We start from the raw sequence: 22,723 nt of genomic DNA, 5'->3' as shown, positions 1-22,723 counted from the left end.
CTAAAGAAAAAACCCTCGCCGAGCACTATGAACGCAGAATCCTAATTCCTGAGCAATTTGTTCTGAGTGAAATTCACTCTAATGGATCTGATGGATTCCTCATGTACGATGGTGGTGGTCCCTCATGTAGGATGTTCCAGGACCCCAAACTGAATAAAAAGCACAGCATTAGACCCAGGAAGTCCGTTAGTTCCACGGACTCCGCTCGAGGAAACCCACACTTTGTGGTCAAATCGAACATACGTTTTCCTGACCAAAGACATAACCTGCCCAAGCTATTCTCTCGTTCCTTCTTTCATCCGGCAGAAGGTCCAGAAGCCTGAAAGAACGCACCACAGTCTCAGGGATAGTTTCAGTCCCATTGTTGTGTCGATTGAATGGTATCCCGGAAGATAGATGGATGTTTGACCTCACAATCCACCTCGGTACGAAGCTGCACTTTATTATATACCTGCGCCGTGCTTTCTCTGTCGCTGTTACACTTTATTCTGCACTTTGTTATTGCTTCACCTTGTTCTCTTCCAATACACTGTGTAATCTCTATGAACCGTGAGAATGAGAAGTGTTTAACCGTATTTCGGTATATGTGACTAAAACATGTAGAACAGATTCAATTCTCACTGAGCCCGTTGCGGCGGCAGTTGGGAGCGCCGGCCTCCGGACAGCGCAGAGTTTCCCAGCTGGCAATGAAACGCAGCAGGAAAACAAGAGCTGAGATCACAGAGGGGGAGCAGCGAGAGAGGGTTTCACTGAACTCCTGTCGAAGGGAAGATTCAAACTTCTTCAGTATAGGTATCCCCTATTGACATCAATGGATCTGGGGTTGAGAGGGTGAAAATTCCTCGGCATACACATCAGCGAGGATCTCACAAGGTCTGTAAGTACCGGCCGCGTGGTGAAAAAGGCACAGCAGCGCCTCTTTCACCCCAGACAGTTGAAGAAATTTGGTAGGGGTCCCCAAATCCGAAGGACTTTCTACAGGCACAGAATTGAGAGCACCCTGACTGGCTGCATCACTGCCTGGTATTGGAACTGTACTTCCCTCAATCACAGGACTCTGCAGAGAGTGGTGCGGACAGCCCAGCGCATCTGTAGATGTGAACTTCCCACTGTTCAGGACATTTACAGAGACAGGTTTGTGAAAATGATCCGAAGGATCGTTAAGGACCCGAGTGACCCGAATCTCAAACTGTTCCAGCTGCTACCATCCGGGAAACAGTACCGCAGCATAAAAGCCAGGACCAACAGGCTCCGGGACAGCTTCTTCCACTGGCCATCAGACTGATTAATTCAAGCTGATACAATCGTATTTCTGTCATATTGACTGTAATAAATATAGTAATATCTATTACATATTTACTATAAATTGCACATTGCTCATTTAAACGGAGACGTAACGTAAAGATTTTTAGTCCTCATGTATTTGAAGGACGTAATTAATAAAGTCAATTCAATTCAATTCCATGGAAGAGACTTCGTCGTGCACTAGTCGAATCAGAAACGAGAAAATGTGCAGATGATGGAAATCCAAGCAACACATACAAAATGCTGGAGGAACTCAGCAGGCCAGGCTGCTTCATGATCCTGAAGAAGGTTTTCGGCCTGAAACATCAACCGTGTACTTTATTCCATAGATGCTGCTGCACATTTTCTCGTGTACGAGAGAGAGAGAGAGAGAGAAAAAGCTACTGGAGTACTAGCGTCCCTGGGTGGGCTCGAACCACCAACCTTTCGGTTAACAGCCGAACGCGCTCGCCGATTGCGCCACAGAGACGAGAATTAAATGATTACGAATAAATGACGAATCTCAATTGAGATGCGATTTCCTTTTATAGTTGTATAATGTGTCATATCAGTGTTTTAAAACACAAGGATGAATATCTGCTGCCACCAACAGAGATTATAGCAGAGGATGGTTTCGATTCATCGACCTCTGGGTTATGGGCCCAGCACGCTTCCGCTGCGCCACTCTGCTACAGGGAATACTAAAAAATGTTGAACTGTGAATGTTGCGCGATGTTTTCTGTATGTATGTATGCGTTTAAGCCTGTGGCTGTACATGTCTGGGTCTCGTTCTGTGTCTGTATATGTCTGTGTTCGTATATGTCTGGGTCCATTCCGTCTTCTTCCCGTATTCATAATCAAACGTACTTCATTTTCTTTGTTTATTCCCTGTTTCTCCTCTTTCTCTTTTTCTCCACCTTTCTTCCTTGCTTCCCTACTTTCTGGCCCACCCAGTTATTATCTTCGTGCCTTTTATGTTCTGTCCCGTCTTGCACCTCGTTCCCGATATTTCGCCCGTGAACACGAGGAATTCTGCTGATGCTGGAAATTCAAGTAACACACATCAACGTTGCTGGTGAATGCAGCAGGCCAGGCAGCATCTCTAGGAAGAGGTACAGTCGACATTTCGCCGGTGAAATGTGTTTTACTTTATTTAATTGTACAGACGGACAATTCATCCCACTGGCAGGCTCATTTTTAATAAATAGGACGTTTTCAGCCGAGGTGCCATTAACTTTCTAATCCTGTCCTGATGATTGAATGAATGTCGGAGTTGCTTCAGTGTTGAACCCGCAGTTCACCTTGTGAAGCGGAACTCGCGACGTTGATGTACTGCAAGCACTCACCTCAAACGCAGCAACTCCTCCACCGGGATTACCTGTTGGTGTCATGTTCAGACCATCACGGCCGGACCAGTGAGTGACAGATGGGGAGATGTGGAGTATCGCTGATGCTTCGCACCTCCCTGCCACGCGGGGCGGGTTTTCCATTTCACCACCACAGCTTTGTAACTGAAACAGTAAGGATCGGATTTTAACTCTCCCACGTAGGGCGATGTAGAGACAGGCAGGCAGTTGCTTATCCCCTGGTCTGCTGAGTTACTCCAGCATTTTGTGTATGTTGCTCGGAATTTCAACATCTGGGATTTCCCACCGATTTTTAAATTCACAGTCACCAACCTGGAGATGCCGGGGATTGAATTCCTTGCCTGTCCATCGCCTCCCCTGGTGCTCCTCCTCCGTTTCCTTTCTTGCATGGTCTTCTGTCCTCTCCTATCAGACTCCCTCTTTTCCAGTCCTGTATCTCTTTCCCAAAACAACTTCCCAACTGTTTGCTCCACCCCAGCCCCTCCCGATTTCACCTATCACATGACTTCCCCTTCCTCCCCCCCTCTACTACTCATCTTTATTTTCTTCAGTCCTGCTGAAGGGTCTCGGCCCGAAACGTCGACTGTTCTCTTTTCCATAGATGCTGCCTGTCCCTCCAGCATCTTGTGTGTGTTGATCCGTGTCTTCTGTCTCACTTGCCAAACCGCTGAATCTGCTTCCTTATAACATCTCCCAAAACCTTTGATTAAGTAGACATTCTGAGAAATGTTCTTAGTTGTAAAAATAACATTCGAATTGATTAATTCAATAAAAGCTGTTAACACATACCAAATCAAACCACAAACAATATAATTAAAATACCTTTTTTGATTAAGGAAATTTACCCTTTCTCTCCCGGAGGCAGACACTTGATATGAGTTGTTTGTCTGGTCTGGGATTGAGTTCCCAAACATTACATTGAAATTATATCCGCTGGTGAATCTCACACCCACACAAACAACAGACACAGAGACAAACACACACACACACACACACACACACACACACACACACACACACACACACACACACACAGGAACACTCACCACACGAACACTCACGCACACTCACGGTAGAAAACTGAAAGAGTAAATGTGACAAACACAGTGGGGATATGAAAAAAAAAAGTCCTGGAAATACTTCAGAGGAACTGTCTCAATATTAGTTGCATGTGGACATCAATAAATACGCGATGGTCATAACATCCTGGCAGCGTGTTATGCCTTTGAAGAGACGGTGCTGTGGAAGACAACAACTTAAGAAGCACTGGAAACATTTTTAGGTAGTTAAGCTATCACCGAAGGAAGTAGCGTTATAGGAGTGAGTTGATAAACTCAGCTCACGAAATCAAATGAAAGAAGTGAGAAGGGAATCTATGCCAAAAGCCAAGTGAGAGCGCAGTGCGGATGGAGAGGGACGAGAGAGCAGCAGCGAGGGAAGGATGAAGGGGGAAATATAACTTCCTCAGTGTTATCATTTCAGATTCTCTCTCCTGGGCCCGGCACATACCTCCTGTTACAAAGAAGGCACGGCAGCGCTCTGCATGTCATCTAAAAGTTTGACAGACTTCAATAGATGTGTGGCGGAGAGTATATTGACTGGTGGCAAGAGGACCTGGCATGGAACCGCCAATTCCCTTGTACGGAAAAGCCCAGAAAGCGTAATGGATAGAGCCCAGTCCAGCACAGTTATGCCCCTCCCCACCGCTGAGCGCATCTACACGGAATAGAGGGCCGCGGCCATGCAGGTCATACTCTCTTCACACAGCTCCATCAGGGAGGAGGTAACACATCAACAGGTCCATCACCCCGCAACCATCAGACTCCTGAAGAAGAATGGATAGCTTCATTTACCCAACACTGAACTGTACCCACAACCCATAGACTCACTTTCAAGACTAATCATTTCATGTTCTCGACATTTATTGATTATTTATTTATTATTAATATCGCATTTGTTCTTTATCGTATTTGCATAGTTTATAGTCTTTTGCACATTGCTCGTTTGCTGTCTTTCTTCAGTGCGGTCTTTCATTGATTCTCTTGTGTTTCATTGTATTTACGGTGGATGCTCATGTGGTTACCAGTATATACTTCGGTAATTAATTTAGTTTAATCTTTCAACTTTGAACTTTAGGGAGAGGAATCCATTTGGTGAGACGCGGATCTTGTTTCACACTGTTGGGCAGGAGGTGAAAAGATTGGCCAGACCCACAGCTTTATTCTCTGGGACAGGAGTGTGCCAGAGGACTGCACCGAACGGAATGCATTATCTACGGACCTAGAAGAAAGGGATCTGTTGCATTCATTGCTGAGGAAGCCAAGTAATTTGGTATATTAAAAGCGGACGGCTCTGCAGGTAAAGTTATTGGGTATATTTAAAGCGGACGCAGGTAAGTTCTTAAATATTGAGAGTGTCACACATTATGGGAAGACGGCAGGAGAACAGGGTTGGGAGGGATAATAAATCAGCCACGATCGAATGGAGGAGCAGACTCCATGGGCCCAGTCACATAACACTGCTCCTGTGTCTGATGCTGTTATTGACTGATAGCATTGATTCTGAGATACTGTATTCATGTGGATCATTGTGTCCAATTGTTCAAAGAAGATTTAATCAAACTAATCAACTGCAGTAATGAAATTGAATTAACATTACTTCGAGGTAAACTGTGGACTAAACCTCTGTACTATACCAGAAACTGACAGGTACACAATGAACCCCCAGTCTCACACTGTACCAGAGACTGGCAGGTACACAATGAACCCCCAGTCTCACACTGTACCAGAGACTGATGGATACAGAATGAACCCCACACTCTAACACTGTACCAGACAGTAAGAGGTACAGAATGAACCCCATAATCTCACACTGTACCAGAGACTGACGGATACAGAATGAACCCCACACTCTCACACTGTACTAGTGACTGCCGGGTACATAATGAACCCCACACTCTCACACTGTACCAGCGACTGGCAGGTACAGAATGAACCCCCAGTTTCACCTGCATCAGAGATTGACAGGTACGAAATGAAACCCAGAATCTCACACTGTACAGAGACTAATGTGTACAAATGTTTTTAACCCGCCTGTTTTGTGAAACGTACTCAAATTTACTGCTAAACCTTGCACCATGCCGACTTGTTACTCTTGAATAAATCCACCCATCACGTGACCGTGACTCGTCTCTGCCTTTCTAAAATGAGATTACACTGTACGTGTGTCCTCTCAAACTGAATGCGAACATTGTATTTGCCCCCTACTCCCAACTCAAGCTGCAAGTCAACATTTGGGGAATCCTGCACAAGGACACCTAACTCCATTTGTACCTAATGTCTGAATTTTCTCCTTACCAAAACATCAGTTAATTAGAAAATATATTATTTGTAAAGTAATGCAAATGGATTCCAACATCATGCTAAACACTGAAATCAGGCCAGATGGCGGTTGCCCCCTTCCATTCTTCAAAAGTTGGAGAGATAGCTTAAATTTTTCACTTTCCGGAAACATTTCTGAATCTAGTGATTCTTGAAAAGGCGCACCATCTGTTCAGCTACCTCTTTCATATCTCTGCAATGAAGCCCATCTGGCCCAGATGATTCCGCTTCTCAAGCGCGTTAGCCTGTTCAGTTATGGGAGGCGACGGGACGACACAAAGTGACCGGGGCGTCGAGGCGAGGAAAAGGCGGATACACGGGACAAAAATGTTCAAAAGACTGGGGAATGTATCACCCCATGATTAACTCGGTTGTGGGATACAGATGCAGACACGGTGTCTCTGGCCATGGAGAACAACGACTTGCTCCTTCTTTCTGCAGAAAGTGATATTAATAGCCAGCGGTGGAATGAGAATGATATTTTTACGTATTTTGACAGTTTTGAGGATTTCGCCCTCTGCGATAGACTGGGGCACGAGTGTGTACCTTGATACACCGGGGACGAGGGACCCATGATGCTTTAATCATGCAAAGAATGCAAACAACACTTCAAGGGCAAATTAGGAGAGGAAAGGAAAGTATAAGTTTGCTTTGGCAGACAACTAGAAGGAGAATCCCAAGGGATTCTACAGATATATTAAGAGCAAAAGGATAGCAAGGGACAACATTGGCCTTCACGATGGTCAGCGTGGTCATCTGTAAATGGAGCTAAAGGAGATTAGGGAGAACTTAAAAGATTTTTTTTTACTTTAATTTTCTCAGGAAACGGACGCACAATCTATATAACTAAGATAAAACATTAGTGAGGTTATGGGCAATACTCTGATTGCAAAACAGGGGGCAAATTGGGGTGTAAATACTTCATGGCCTCGTAAGGTATCCCTTTGTCCTTGTTGAAGGTTTGTGCAGAAATAGCAGGGGCCATCGCAGATATATTTCATATATCCTTAACCACGGGTGATGTTCAGAAGGTTTGTTGCTCTGTTGTTTAAGAAAGGTTCCTTGAAATTACAAGCCGCTGAATCTGAAATTAGCAACGGGTAAATAACTGAAATATTCTCGAGAACCAGACATAAACAGTACGTATATATTTGGATAGGCAGCGCCTGATTAGAGACAGTCAACATGACTTTGTCCATAATAGCTTGCATTTAACCAGTCTAATAGAGTTTTCGAGCAGCTTACAAGGGGAGTTGATGAGGAAGACGGTCACACTGGATCTTTGGAACTAAGCGCTGTAGCAAGCAGACTCAGAAGGATTAAACAAAACTAGGAACGTTATTAACAAAAGAGACAAAGCAGCAGAACTTATAAGGTCTTTGATAGCTCAGAATAACTCGGTTGGAAATTCACTGGGCAAGGATCTGGGCCAACTGTTGCCCGAGAGATTAGCGCTGCCATTTTACATACACTGCAGGGCAGTAAAGAATCTGTGCCCAGCTATATAAAGCCCTTGACTCTTGAAAAGCTTACAAGAAGCCATCCTGAAGTCACAAGTCCAAGGACACTTAATTTAACACCTGAAAAGTCTCGAGGAGAACTGATTGGAAGTATCCAAGAACGATTGCAACTTAGTGAGATTCTCTCCCCTAAAGGCCCAGAGCTCAGGGTGAAAGTCACCGACCTGAAACGTGAACTCTGATTCTCCCTCCATAGACGCTGTCTGAGCTGTGGAATATTTCCGGCAGTTTCAGATTTTACTTCAGTAATAGTCCTGTTTTCTCCGACCCCGGGATCAATACACTCCCCATTGTCATGGTCCGGTCCGTGACGTCCGCATTCCGGTTTACAGTCCGATCTATCGATCCTTGTTCCGGATTTTCCTCTTTTCTCCTTTGTTCTGTTGGGTGCCTTAATTGAGGCACCGATTCTCATTTCGGTCTGGCACGTAAATACCTCTGCAAACCAGGGATTGTTTGCTGGACTGTTCCCTTCCTTTCCTGCCTGAAACCGTCGCCTGCATCCTCGTCAGTATCCCCATCAAGTTCAACCGCCGGAGTGAGAGTGGAGCATTGCCGCGCCAAGAGAAGAAACTATCTATCGTTGAGTTCGGAACTGTCTCTTTTTGTCCCCGTGTTTAGTGTCCGTGTTCTGTGTCCGTGCTCCCTTTCTGCTGCCATACCTAGATACAATATGTGACAAAAGCTTCTCTTTCATACTATTCATAGACATCGCATCATTACAGAGTGCATTGACAGAGAACAAGGTAAATCAACAATAAAATGTAGAATAAAGTGCAACAGCGACAGAGAAAGCACAGTGCGGGTAAACAATAAGGTGAAGTGTCATAACGGGGTAGATTGTGAGGTCAAGCGTCCATCTTTTTTCACAAGGAAACCATTCAATAGTCATAACAGCGAGATTGAAATTATCCTTCAGAATGTGGTATGTGTTTCCTTTTCCGTGATCATTCTGCTGGAATCTAATTGGTTTCATTCCACAAAAATTATCATGGTGTTTGGGAAGAGAACTAAAGAAGGATCAAGTATGATCGCACTGGATGGTGGAGCAGACTCGGGGCCGAATGACTGTGGCCATCAGCCATTACCTGTGTTGAACTGCTCAATTGTGATATGCAGGAAGGTTTGGACCTGAACACTTCTGTGGTTCAAGCGGGGATGTAGCTCAGTGGAAGAGCGCATGCTTTGCATGTATGAGGTCCCGGGTTCAATCCCCGGCATCTCCACGCTAGTGAGCATTGAATTTTGAACATTGCAAATCGTCAATCTACCCAATCGTCAGGTTTGCAATTAGCACAATGATGCGTTGAGTCTCAACGTGGACAAGACTAAAGAGAAGATTCATTAGGCCAGGGGACCGCTCATTACCGCAAATAAACGGCTCCTCCAGAGAGAGAGAGAGTGGACCACCAAACCCGCCCTCTGAACGCCACAGAGAACAGCAAGAAAGCGCACCGGTGTGTCCACTTCCTGGCTTCAGTGAGACCTCCCCAACCCCTCTTCAATCTGTTTTTATTTCACAGGAGCATCATTGAGAGAGCTCTAACCAGTTGCTAAACCGTCTGGTACGAGAATCGCAGGACATCCGACGGCAGAACTCTACAGAGGGGAGAGAGGACTGCTGACAGCAGCTCACTTTCACATTCAGACCCAGTGATTTGCGGACTATTGAAAACTGACGGAATTCTGTCCTTCATTCGATCACATGGACGGATTGGGAGGTGAACGAGACTCGGGACTGGACTAAATAAATCCCGGAGTGTGGGTATATTCTCCGCTGCACCTCAGACTGCGGTCGCTGCTCGTTACGTCGAAGGCTGACCGAAATAGCATCCACAAATGGAGGAGAAATTCAGCGGGCCAGGCGGCATCTCCACAGGAAATACCGACTGTTTACTGCTCCCCAGAGATGCTGTCTGACCTGGTGATTTGCTCCGGCATTCTGTGCTCGGGATTTCCAGCACCTGTGTTTATAGCCTAAATAACAGCCCGCTGACAGAGAGAAGGAAGGCAAGGAGACACAGAGGGAGATAGCCAGTGTGTCTGACTGCAGGGCCGTAGGAATAGGGCCAGAATGATAATGAAAATCAGATCCGTTGCTGAAATGCCGGGTCGAGATATCCGGCTGGGTCGGAGCACAGAGACCGGATAATAACCGGATGGGGCAGGAAGTGATGGACAGGGAAAGGAGGACGGGGGGGGGGGGGGGGGAGGAAGGTAAAAGCGTGAGAGAGACACGAGGGAAATTAGACAGGGAAAATAATCCAACAAACAAAACAATAGATAATCGGGGTAAAGCGTCAAAATTAACAAATAGAAAGACAGGAGAGGAACAGAGATATTTACCTATCAGCAGAATGGCGCGGCGGGAATGTGCTGGGCCCGTTATCCAGAGGCCGACAGTTGGAAACCATCGTCTGTTATTCTTCAGCAGAGTTTTTTACCGCAAATCGCCGTCACGTCACCTGTGAACACAGCACACATTTCACTTAAACAGAAAAACTTGTACTTCTAATTGAAATTTCCGTCCACTCGCTTCATCACTTTCCGAGATTTGTTGAGAACTTCGCGGATAAAACGACAATTGCTGTTGTGCTCAGCGTTTGTCCAACACATCTTGTTCTCCGCTGCATGAAGCTGTGTCTGGTATTGAACAGACTGGACAGAAAATACTGGAAACACTCATCACCTCAAGAAACATTTGTGAGTGATGAAACGGGATCAACCTTTCTGATTGTGACACTGAATTAGAAATGGTGGGAGAAAAAGAGAGCTTTCAGTGTCAAAGAAGGTGAGAAGTTGTGTGGGAAGTGAAAACGGGGACATCTCAGATAGAGCGAGACAAATACACAATGGTGGTAAGACAATTCGGAAAGAGAAACACTGGGCTAAAATGGCAGATGAACTACGGGCAGAAATGTTCATTTCATAGAGAAGGATGTAATGTGGCTGAGTGATTCCAGACCGAGGCGTTTACGAGACAAGTGCTGAAAAACAGGTACAACTCACGGCGATCGCCGGGAATCGAACCCGGGTGAGCTGCTTGAAAGGCAGCTGTGCTCATCCCTATACCACTGTCGCTCCATGTTGCGGGAGTTTCGAGGAGTGAAGCGGCTCCCATGCGCCATGTGATTCCACCAGATCCCGAGCTGCTCTCTGTCGGATCAATCCTCACTCTGCAGCAGGTTTTGTTGCTGCAAATGGCGCCTGCCTCACGCATCAGCAAATGGGAAAGAAAATTCTGATTGTCCATGTTCTTTAGAAAAGCCGATGAATATGTAAGTATGAGTTGAGTTTAGGAATAAATAAAATAACCACCAACAACCAGATTGCTGGGATTATACTGCAATTCTCTCCATTTTGAGGAGCAGATCTGCTGGCAAATCACACAGAAATGTCATATTGTAGATAGGGTTACAGCAATCAGATATTTCAACTTCTCCAAAATTAACCAGATCATTTTTTGAGCAAGATAAGAAACGGAATTTTTGAAGTGCATCTGGAAGAGTATTTTTGTTCCAGTCCATCGATAGTCCTATCGAACTAGGTTAGGAAATTCACTCTGTAACTTGTAAATACAGTAATCAAAACTCGCACTTTATTGTCTCTGCATAAACACTAACGTAACTGTGTCGACACCGGGCCAACAATTTAGAACAGGAATTCTGCTGTTCCCGCTATACCAATACTCACTCAGACTAATTTTCTCATCTGTATCACCAAAGTGGGGCATCTCAGTTGGCCAAGTGATCCATCCTTTCTTCTCCCAGTCACTGACTTGGGAGTTCTTCCTTGCGATGGTGGGTTTCTGGAAAGAGTTATCGCTGCTAGCACTTTCGAAGTTTCCACTTTTATATTCATATTTTCCAGTTCAGTTATCCCATTCCAGTGTCATTGACTGTAGGTCATCTGATTGGCTTGAATTCTCCTTTCTGTTGACTCTGCTCCAGGTCAGCATCCATTTATTGCCCTCTTCTCAGCAAGCGTCAATCCGTAATTTATGGCTCTTTGTTCTCTTCAGGAACCAGTTTGTGTCATGGTCCGGTCCGTGAAATCTGTATTCCGGTTCACAGTCCAGTCGTGGACTCAGGACTCCGGGTTTTCCAGCTGTCCCTTCTTTTGATTGAGTTAATCATAGGCACCTGATTCCCATCTTGGGGTTTGGAATATAAGTAGCCTTGGGGTTGAGTGCAGGCTGCTGGTTCGTCTTGCCAAGATACCCTGGGAGCAACCTGCCTGTGGAAGGCTGGAGCGGCCACTCTATCTTTAGGCCGCGTTGGAGAACCATCGCTTCATGGAACCTTGCTGTCTGTAGTCGGCGCTGTCTTTGCGGTATGGATTCGGCTGTTTCCAGGGTCAGCTGAGTGGCTGCCAGCCACTCCGAGCTAGGTAGGGATCCGGTTGTTTGCGTAGCCAGCTGAGGTTGCTGGCCGAACTGCGACTCAGAGCATCCCCGATGCAGAGGTGGAACTTCCTATAGTTCTTTGGTGTTTGTCTCTTCTTGTCCTCGTCTCCGTGGGGTAAGTCAGGCCGTTTCTTCCGTTGCCTGCGGGAGGATCTGTCTTGTCTTGTCCACGCCTCTGTGGGGTAAGTCAGGTAGTTCTGTCGTTGCCCTGTATGGGGTCCTGTCTTGTCTTGTCTTTGCCTCTGTTGGGTAAGTCCGGTCGTTCTGCCGTTACCCGACGGATGGACCTGTCCCACCTTAGTGTGGAGATAAAGTTGAGTTCTGGCTTGTCTAGGGTCATGTCCCGGCTCTCTGTCTATGTACTGTCCTGTCTCATGTTAATGTGTTAAAGATGACTCCCGGCTTTTTGAAGTATAAGTCCCAGCTCTATGTTGATGTACAGTTCCCAGTCTGTCTCCGAGTTTCAGCCTTCGAGTTATTAGCCTCCGCAGGCCTCAAGAGCCAAGACTCCAGCCTGCAGGCTTCTAGACTCTAGATCCCAGCCATGCGTTCTGTAGTCATGTCATGTCGTTGCCTGGTTCTAGGGTCCGAGCCCGAGGCAAGACCCAGGTTCTGGGCCATTGTCCAGACTCGGCTCGGAGCCCAAGCCCAAGCTCCGAGTATATATCTCCTTGTCCGGGTTCCCTGTCTTGTCCATGTCCTAGCCCAAGTCTGCGTTCTTGTCCCTGCTCCTTGTTTACATCCTGTCACGTCCCTACCCTAGTCAAATCCTGTTCCTTGTACTTCAGTGTTTGTGTCTTGCTGTTGGGTCCGCTATCTACGCCCCCCTCCCATTGTGACAGTTTCAATCACTCCAGGCAGGCACTGACCCCAACATTCACACATTTGCATGTTATATTATATCAAAAACACTTCACAATAACTTCTAATTTGGAAACGATTTCTTAACCCGCAATTTACCTGAAACCACGTTGTGTTTACTTTAAAACACCAAAATTTTCATCTCATAAAATGGAAGATGTAAAACGGTTCCACAAATTACATATTCACTTCCAAGTACATGGCTGGTACAAAGACACTTGATCTGTCTGCTTCCACTGTCCTTGAGCCATTCGAGTTCTATGTTATGTTACAGATTTGAAATCTTCCGTGGCCAACATCTCCTCCTTTTCGATTTTAGGAGAATTCTGGGGATCACATTACTGTTTATGTCTCAGTAAATATAGCACAAAAGGAACAGCAGAATTCATGACTATATCAAAAAATACCGATAAGGATTTAAAAAATATTGTCATAACAAAGCGTGAAGAAACATGATAACATATAACCAAATTCACACCATATATCAGGGAATTTAACAGGAATTAATAATTTTAAAATACAACATAGCTATAAGAAATTAAACGACAGCAACAAAAAGAAATTTTAGAATGGCATGTGCTTTTCAAACACTGAAGTTATTAAAATTGGCCTAAAAAAAAAACACCGGGGGAAATACCTTGTGTAACCATCAGAACAAAGAGCAAAGCAATAATAACATGGGAAGTAAAACATATCCATTTAAACCTCAGTTCCAAACTTTATTCCAAAAGGGATGGATTCTGCAAAACGTCATTAGCTAAACCCACATAATATTTAATAGTCTTGGATAACAGAGCCCATAGTTTAATAACTTTTTTAAAACATTAAAAACCAAAAAGAATTGCAACTTGGAGTTCCCTTGTCAGATATGCTTGAAGTATCAATGCGATGAGTATTATTCACCACACCAAGCAAATACCAACATACATTAGCCTCATTTCCTTTACACACTTCGTCCTACATGCAACCTTCAGTGGAGCCTTCGACCATTCTGAGGCCACTCATTAGCAGAATTCAAACACCAATCGCTTCTGAACAGCAGCGTGCTTTAATTACTACTGTGTGTTTAATCCATTGATGGATTATCTACCTTGGCTTGTTCACAACAGCTGTCCAGACTGCAGTCAAGTTAGAGGCAATTTAAAAACAACGTAGTCCAAACAATACACAACACAACACCTAGTGCTGAATTGTTTATTCCCCAGTAGGCTCAACCAAACAGATATCTCGGAGGCATTTCACGCATTCATCAACTTGATTTTCCATCTATATGCTTTTTGAAATACTCCCTCTGATGTAATCTGATCTTTCTTACATGTTTTTTTCTGTCTCCCGCTGTAAATTGTAGACCAGATCCGTGGCTACAATCCGAAAACCTATAAAATACTCCCATCAGGGTCGTCTTAGCCGAGGAGTTTCTTAATCCCCGCAGAAGAATTCTACATCTTCCGATTCTGCTCTGACTGAGACTCCATCCAATTCAGTGCACTGATTTCCTGGTGAAAGGTCATGGAGCTGAACGTGAATTCGGTTTCTCTTTTCTCAGACGCTAACAGATCTGCTGAATATTTCCAGCAATCCCCGCTTTTAGTTCAGGATCAACCCTGTTTATCTGACTCCGGGATTTGAATCCAGCTGTGAAGAACTTGTAGTCGTGGCCGAGTGGTTAAGGCGATGGACTAGAAATCCATTGGGGTTTCCCCGCGCAGGTTCGAATCCTGCCGACTACGTGTATGTATCGCCTTGATTCCTCTTACGGATGCAGATTGTAAAAAGCCAGTCGAAACACCGATCTGTGTTCGCCGCCTCCAAAACCAGAAGTGCACCTGAAGTTCCGCTTTTATTCAGGTGGGCTCTACGACGCAATCCATCAGCGCGTTCGGCACTGTATCCGAAATGCTGGTGGTTCCAGTCTATTCAGGGACGCTGTTGATCCAGTGGCTTTCGCTGTACGCTCCGTGTGTTCCTAATACAGTCATTAAAAACCCACATATAGAAAACAGAACACTACCACGACCTGTCTTGCTTACATTCATGTTGACATAAACTTAATATATTGTACATGGACGATCAAACCAACAGAAACTCTTACAGGGCACCAATGTATTTCATGTTTAAATTTATGTTATCGCCACTTGAACCAGAAGGATCAATTCACTGAACTTCACTCACACCAACACTGACTGTTTCCACAACTCACTTTCAAACTGGACATTTCATGCTAGAGACATTTTTGCTTTGTTGTTGTTATTATTACTTTCTCAGCTCACGTTAGCCTGAAGTACGGGGGTGCTGAAGCACACTCATTCTTCAATAACTCCGGACTTCGGGCCATTCTACTGGTGTATAGTATAGTGGTTTTCAGCAGATTTACAGAAATATTGCTTTGCTGGCCTAACTGTTTAATGCTATTGTGTAGTGACTTTGAGATGATAGTTGTTGATATTACCATTGGGACAATATATACCCTGTTCATGCTCGATCGTCTTTCAGTTTCTTTCAATTCAGTATAGTTCTGGTGCTTTTCACTTGTTAATTGTTGTAGGTTATGTGTGCTTGCAATGGCTATATCGATTATGTACGTTGTTATTGCCTTTTAATCCAGTAATATTATATATGCAGACGGTTATTATGGATTGTCCTGTAATGGATCAGTCATAAAATAATTGTACGACTCTGACCCTAATCTAGAACAGGGTTGTACTTATAGTAAGGTTTCTGAGTTTGCATTTTAAAGCAGTGATGTTTGTCAATTGACTGTCCCTGTGTAAGCAATCAGATTGAGTTAAACTGTTGCTCCATCCTGTAATGTGTTGGATTGTTTCTGGTGTCTCTTGTCATTTTCTGCAATTATCGACTTTAATTTGTTAGGCTTTTATTATGGATTTGTAACATTTTTGTGTTAAACACCTGGCCCTGTAATGCCACAACGAACCCCTCTGTTTCTGGGAAGATGTCTCCAACTCTGACCCAAGCGTTCCACGTCTCCTTCTTCACACCCTGTCTGCTCAGATTATGGGGATGTTTTCCATGGAGGGTTGCTGCTCCATTAGTTAACTTTATTTGATTATTATTTTGCGTTTCTGTACTTTCAGTCTGTTATGTTTTCTGCATTGATTGTCCGTCTTGTGTGCACTCTTTCATTGATTATATTTTGTTTCTTTCACTTACTGTGAATCCTCTCGAGAATATGCATCTAATAGTAGCATATTTGTGCTTTGATACTGAATTTACTTTGAACTCTGAAGTGTTCTGCGCTGCTACACAGGACCCGGACCCTCGGTTCCCTCCAGTGGCCGGTCGCTGGTACTGCCTCACGGATCTCACTGCGACTCTCCGGGTCGTTTTGTGAACCCAGGAGCAGGGACGTTTCGCTTCTTGTTCACATCAACGTGCAAGTTAAATAAAGCGGCGACTTGCTGCTCCTCTGCGAAGTTCACGGGTCGGTCACATTTGTAGAAAGGGAAACAGATAATGTTTCAGGCGGAGCCCCATTCGTCACCACTGGGAAAGAGAGAAAATAAGGTATTTTTCAGTTTCAGACAAAGTGGGCGAACGTGATCAGGCAGAAGAAAAGCCGCGGATCTGGTGAGACCAAGTGAGTGACTGTGATTGTTATCATCGGGACTTTTGTTTCTATGTTATATGAACAACAGAACTGTGGGGAATGCCCAGGACAGCAGTCTATGGCAATGAAAGGGGGGGGGGGGAGGAATCAAAAACCAGGTGGGCGGCGATCAATGATGGGTATCTTTTGGCACAAGAATCAGAGTAGCGCACACAAAACACTAGGGCACCTCAGCAGGTCAGTCAGCATCTATGGAGAGGAATAAAAAATCATGTTCCTTCATCAGTACTGGAAAGGAAGTGGGAAGAAGTCAGAATAAGAGAGTTGGGGAAGAGAAGGGGTTCACGCTACAAAGTGATAGGTGAAGCCAGGTGAGGAAGGAGGGTAGATATGTTGGGGAAAGGGGAGATTGAAAACTGGGAGGTGACAGGTGAGGAAGGAGGGTAGATATGTTGGGGAAAGGGAGTATTGAAAACTGGGAGGTGATAAGTGAAGCAATTTGATGAAAGAATGTAGATATGTAGGGGAAAGGGGAGATTGAAAACTGGGAGGTGATAGGTGGAGCCAGTTGAGAACAAGAGGTAGATATGTTGGGGACAGTGCAGTATTGAAAACTGGGGGCCATAGGAGAAGCCAGGTTAAGATGGAAGTTAGATATGCTGGGTAAAGAGGAATATTTGAGAGGCTGGGCGGTGATTGGTGGAAAAGGAAAAGGGTTGAAAGGCAGAGATCAGTTTGGAGGGGCGGGTTGACTAGAGAGAGGCGGTAAACATGCGGGGAAACCTGAAGACTCAAGAGGGAATCCGGAACAGAAAATTAAAGCAAAAAGAGGAGAATGGAGAGATTAGCGGGTTAGAAAAATCGACGTTCATTCCATCAGATTGAGGGCTACCCAGACGGAATATGAAGTGTTGCTCCTCCATCCCGAGCGTGGCTTCATCGTGGCAGTAGAGGAATCCACGACCAACATGTCAGAATGGGAATGCGCAGCGGAATTAAAATGGTTGACCATTGGGAAATCCTACTCGTTGCGGACGGAGCAAAGTTGTTCCACAAAATGTTTCCCCAATCTATCTTGCGTCTTGCAGTTGTAGATGAGGCCGTATTGGAGCATCCGATACAGTATATGACCCAGAGAAACTCACAGCTGAAGTGTTTCCTCACCTGGAAGGACTGTTTGGGACTCTGAATGTTGTGAGGGAGGAGGTGAACGGCCAGGCGCAGCACTTCCTTCGTTTGGATAAATGCCAGAAGGGAAATCAGTGGGAGTGTGCAGTCGTGGCCGAATTGTTTGGCGATGCACCCTGAAACCATTGGGATTTCCTCGCGCAGCTTCGAGTCCTGACTACGGTGTATTTCCAACATTTTCTGTTTGACTCTCTGATGCAAACCAGTCATGTGGATTGTGAAAAACCGAGTCCCGCCCAGCAGCGATTGTCGGTCACGTTCTACAACGCAGAATTGAACCATTTATTCCTACTTTCCACAAAACTTGTCTCTGCGGCGCATCGGCGAGCGCGTCCGGCTGTTAACCGACAGGCTGGTGGCCAGTGATCCGGCAGATTTGTTTCTGTTGTGTTTCATTGGCAGCTGGGAAACGCTGCGCTGAAGGGAGGCCGGGGCTCCCTACTGCGGCCGCGATGGGAATTTAAACTGTTATATTTTAGACACATGTACCGAGATACAGTGAAAACCTTCTCGTTCATACTGTCCATGGAGATGAAATCATTACACAGTGCGTTGAGATCGCACAAGGTAAAGCAATAACAGAGTGCAGAATGAAGTGTAACAGCGACAGGGAAAGCACAGCGCAGGTAAATAATAAGGTGCAGCATCATAACGAGGTGACTTGTGAGGACAAACGTACACCTTATCGTACTAAGAACCGATTCAGTAGATAAAACAGTGGGATTGAAACTATCCATGAGCCTGTGATACGTTCTTTCAGGCTCTTCTGCTTTCTGCCCGATGGAAAGAGGATAGAGACAGTCGTTTTTCAGGTAGGTGGGAAGTTTAAAAATACAAGAGTAAACCTCGGACGATGGCAATCGGATAGGCGACAAAACTAGCGGAGGAACTTACGCTTTTTGCGTCTGTCATTTTATGTTGATACCAGCAGTATGTTAGAAATTCCGGATGTCACCTGGACCAGATGAACTACACCGCGGGTTTATGAAAGAAGTGGGTGACGATATCACGGAAGCGTTAATAGTGATTATTCAGGAATGACTGGATTCTGGAATGGTTCAGACGACAGGAAAATTGCAAAAATAATTTTAAGTTTACAAAAGACAAGATATTACGGACCGGTTGGCATGGATTTTATGTTGGGAAAATGCTGTAGTCCATTCGTAAGGATGTGCTTTCAGGCGTCTGATAAAATAGTCCGGCCAACATGGTTTTCTTAAAGAGAAATCTGGCCACACAGATCTGTTGGAATTCTTTGGAGAAATAGCAGTCGAGATAGAGAAAGGAGAGTCAGTGGGTGTTGTTAACTTGGATTTTCAAAAGGCCTTTGTCAAGTGATGCAAAAAGGTTGCTAAACAAAACTAGAGCTCATGGTATTGCAGGAAAGATACGAGAATCGAAAATATATTGGCGACTGGTGGGAGGTAAAGTCTGGGAATAAATATGGCATTTTCAGTCGTTTGTCGGTAACTAGGTGTCTTCTGGAGGGGTCTCTGCCTTGTACCTTATCTGTCAATGATCTGGATGACGAAATTGATGGCTTTGTATGTGATAGAAAATTAGATGGAGGGGCTGGTAATATTGATGAGGCAGGACGTCTGCAGAAGGTCTTGGAGAATAGGCAACTAAGTGGAAGCTGGGATACAGAGTACGAAAATGTATGGTCAGGCACATTGACAAAGACTATTTCCCAAATGGAGAGCAAATTCAGAAATCAGACGTGCAAATGTGCTGGGGAGTTCTCGTGCAGGATTCCCTAAAGGATAAGTTGCGGATTGAGTTGGTGGTAAGAAAGACAAATACAATTTTAGCATTCATTCCGCCAGGACTAGCACCTAAAAGCAAGGTTATAATGAAGATGAATTGTAAGACATTGATCAGATTCATTTGGAGCATTGTGGACAATTGTGGGCCCATTTCTGATAAAGGATGCGCTGGCATTGGAGTGGGCCCAGGGGAGTCTCACGAGAATGATCCCGGAATGAAACGGTGAAGATACAAGGAGCATTTGATGGCTCTGAGCCTCTACTCATTGGAATTCAGATAAATGAGGGAGCATCTCATGGAAACCTATCAAATATTGAGCGGCCTGGATAGAGTGGATGTGGAGAGGATGTCAGTTCAGATTCTCTGACCCTCAGCGTTGATGTTGAGCCCAATCGACCCGGGACATGGTGATAGGATCCCATGAAAATGTCCTTCTGCCTCGCTATCTGTGTGGTAGCAGTTGTCATGGCCGAGTGATTAGGCGATACACCAGAAGTTCATTGAGGTTTCACTGCGCAAGTTCCACTGCGGGAGAGGCGGGTCCTCTCAGAGTAATCCGTGTCCACGTAATTCCAAATTTCTTCATTCCTTCTACCAAAGTATTATTTGCTTCGCCGTCTCGTGCTGAAACTATGGAATAAGGAAATTAAAACCCTTTATTGCATTGCGCTTCAAGCGTCTTGTTATGAATTCAGGGCGTTCATTGGAAATTCTATCGGTTGAGTCACCCTTGACATTCGAGAGATCATCTGCCGCCAACATGGACTGAACTGCTTTCCTGTTGAGCCGCACATCTTAAAAATCCAAATCTCAGGGTTCACTGAGTGTGTGAAGAAATTAGATTGTTCTGGAGAGTATCGGCGATCAATGCCTAAGGTCTCCTGACTGGGCAAATCTAGAGTCCCTTTGCCGCACCCACTCGGTCATTTAAGGTATCCTTCCTCAGGTAGGGTCCCCTGACTGCCGGCAAGCGAGCGGGGTTGTCTGGATCTCCCTTTCTCAGAGGGAGATAGAGGCAGATTCTATTAATGAGTAATGATTCAACTATTCAAAACATATTTATTTTCAGATTTGCCTTCATCCAGGCAGCCACAAGACAAGAAACTCGAATAACCCAATCAAAAAAAAAACACTAAAAACCACTGCGCAGAGAAAGGAAAAAAAAAACGTTATCCAAACAAGAGAAGCAAGCTAACAGCATCTCGAAACAGACTGGGTAACGGATCTGCTCCCGGAGCATCCGGAGTAGGCCGAAATCCTCGAACCCCAGTTTTCACATCAGCAGGACAGAAAAGCACAGCAGCCGGATCTGCTGCGATCCTTTTGATTCTGTTATTTATTCAATTAGCTATACGGCACGAGATGTTAACGACACTCCTGGATACAATAAATTAACCCACCTAGGTGTGAGTCAACACATCGTAAAGTTCAAAATACCCAATAACAGTGTCCTCCGATAATCTCGGCTGCAACTCCGCTGGTGTCCATTGTTCGAACCATTGATGTCTATCCCAATGAACAACCCAGAGGCAAAGAGAGAGAACGCGGAAGAGACACAGTGGAAGAGTAACTGAATGTGTAACAGCAGGGCCACTGAAACTGGACTCATTAAATGACGTACAACACATTCACGGCTGACATGTCGTGAACGAGGCCTCCGGAAGGGTCGGAGCACAGAGACAATAACAGGACGGGGCAGGAGGTAGCAAGCACTGAATGACAGACAGAGTCACGGGCAGAGAGACACGCGAGGAAATAAACCACCAAACAGCAGCTCGCAAGGGGAACGATGTGACGTCAGCAAAGAATTGACAAATAAAAATGAAGGAAAAGAATGGGAAACGTCCACAACGGAGCAGCTCAGCACCACGTTCAGCCAACAGCAGAGTGGCGCAGCGGGAGCGCGCTGGGCCCATGGTCGTCCAGTCGGTAGAAACCAGCTCCGACTTATCAAGTTTACCGCGGATTCGAGAATTGAAGACTTTGGCATTCTGTAAACTAACTGGAGTGTTGAATGCATGGGATGTTCGCAAGGATTTTGCCAGAGATGGAGAGTTCCGGTATAAACCGAGGCTGGATAGACTGCGGGCGTTTCCATGGAGCGCTGGAGATGACGGAGGTCTTTGTAGGTCATATCAAATTAACGGGGGCCGTTCAGAATAGTAGAAAACTGTCCTGACGTGTGTAAACCGAGACAGCATGAGAGGAAGAACTTCATGCAGATGGCGGCTGGAAACTGGAACCGATGCCGGAGTGGCTAGTGGAGACAGGTATTCCAACAATATAAGAGAATTGCCTGGACGAGCACCTGAATCATCAAGGCACGGAAGGCAATAGCTGATAAGTGAGATTCTTTTCTGGTGGGATTGGTACTTGACTCTCAACATCGACGTGACGGGCCGAAAGGCCTGTTTCAGGGTTGAATGATTCTGTGATTCTATATTACATTTGTTAATCGCATTAAAGGATTTAATTTAATCGTGTCTTGGAGAGAAGGATCGCTTAGGATATAAATAGACAGAGTGGTGAGTGGACTGAGAACACTCAGTGTGAACACATCATCCGACGTGTTTTGGTGTGTCCTAGTTTGTTGTGAGAATCTGGTTTATAGTGACAGTAGGAAGCTGCATTGGTCGGTCCATTGGGAAAATGTGAAAGACAGGAAATCCACCCTTGATCTACTGGACAGCCCAGTGTGAATAATAATTTTACACTCTCTCTTCGATTTAAATAATTTGGGGAATTCGTACCCGAGTTGGCAGGTTAGGCCCCTCGGACTGTAGAAGTTCTATGAGATGTTTACACCTGATATTTTCGATGAAAGAATATTAAGTCGATTAACTACGATCATCGGAAATCGAACCTGCGTCAATTGCCTGGAAGACAGATATGTTCACCATTATATCACCATCGTTCCATCATTCTGCAGGAGACTCGTGTCCTGGACTGTCTCCAGTGGTTTATGACTGTGACTCGCACTGCTTTCTGAATCTGGTCACTCTGATGCAGTTCCTGTTATGTCAAGTTGTGGTCGCCATCCTCCCACAGACCGGAGGTAAGTGAGTAAAATCACTTCCAAATTCGAAGAGCTGCACATCGTTTCCTGCCTGTCGCATTACAAAACCGGAATAATATATATTCCGATACCACCACCAATTCCTCGTTAGTATAGTGGTTAGTATCCCCGCCTGTCACGCGGGAGACCGGGGTTCAATTCCCCGACGGGGAGATACAAATTTTACTGCATTCTTCAAGCTGAATACTGTCTTAAAAAGACAAATAAAAGAGGACAAAGTATTCGGTGTTGAAGCGATCAGTCCATTGGACATTGGGGAGGTGAAATAGCTCGGACTCTTGTGAGCTGAACCGCCTCTTCAGGTCAG

The 22,723-nt window shown here is 45.1% G+C and overlaps 1 protein-coding gene and 3 non-coding genes across 4 annotated transcripts in view; all 4 read left to right on the top strand.

The window, feature by feature from the left end:
- The window catches only part of LOC140189355 (uncharacterized), a 944,498-nt gene that overhangs the window by 324,353 nt on the left and 597,422 nt on the right, over positions 1 to 22,723 (top strand). The gene's annotated exons all lie outside the window — the stretch shown is intronic.
- On the top strand, positions 8,706 to 8,777 carry trnaa-ugc (transfer RNA alanine (anticodon UGC)). Its single transcript has one exon. It is a non-coding gene; the product is annotated as a tRNA-Ala (tRNA).
- On the top strand, positions 14,466 to 14,547 carry trnas-aga (transfer RNA serine (anticodon AGA)). Its single transcript has one exon. It is a non-coding gene; the product is annotated as a tRNA-Ser (tRNA).
- On the top strand, positions 22,498 to 22,569 carry trnad-guc (transfer RNA aspartic acid (anticodon GUC)). Its single transcript has one exon. It is a non-coding gene; the product is annotated as a tRNA-Asp (tRNA).

The sequence above is a fragment of the Mobula birostris genome, chromosome 28 (assembly GCF_030028105.1).
Source record: "Mobula birostris isolate sMobBir1 chromosome 28, sMobBir1.hap1, whole genome shotgun sequence".
Classification (NCBI taxonomy): Eukaryota; Metazoa; Chordata; class Chondrichthyes; order Myliobatiformes; family Myliobatidae; genus Mobula; species Mobula birostris.
The sequence above is the reverse complement of the archived record's forward strand: the minus strand, read 5'-3'. Positions and strand labels throughout refer to the sequence as shown.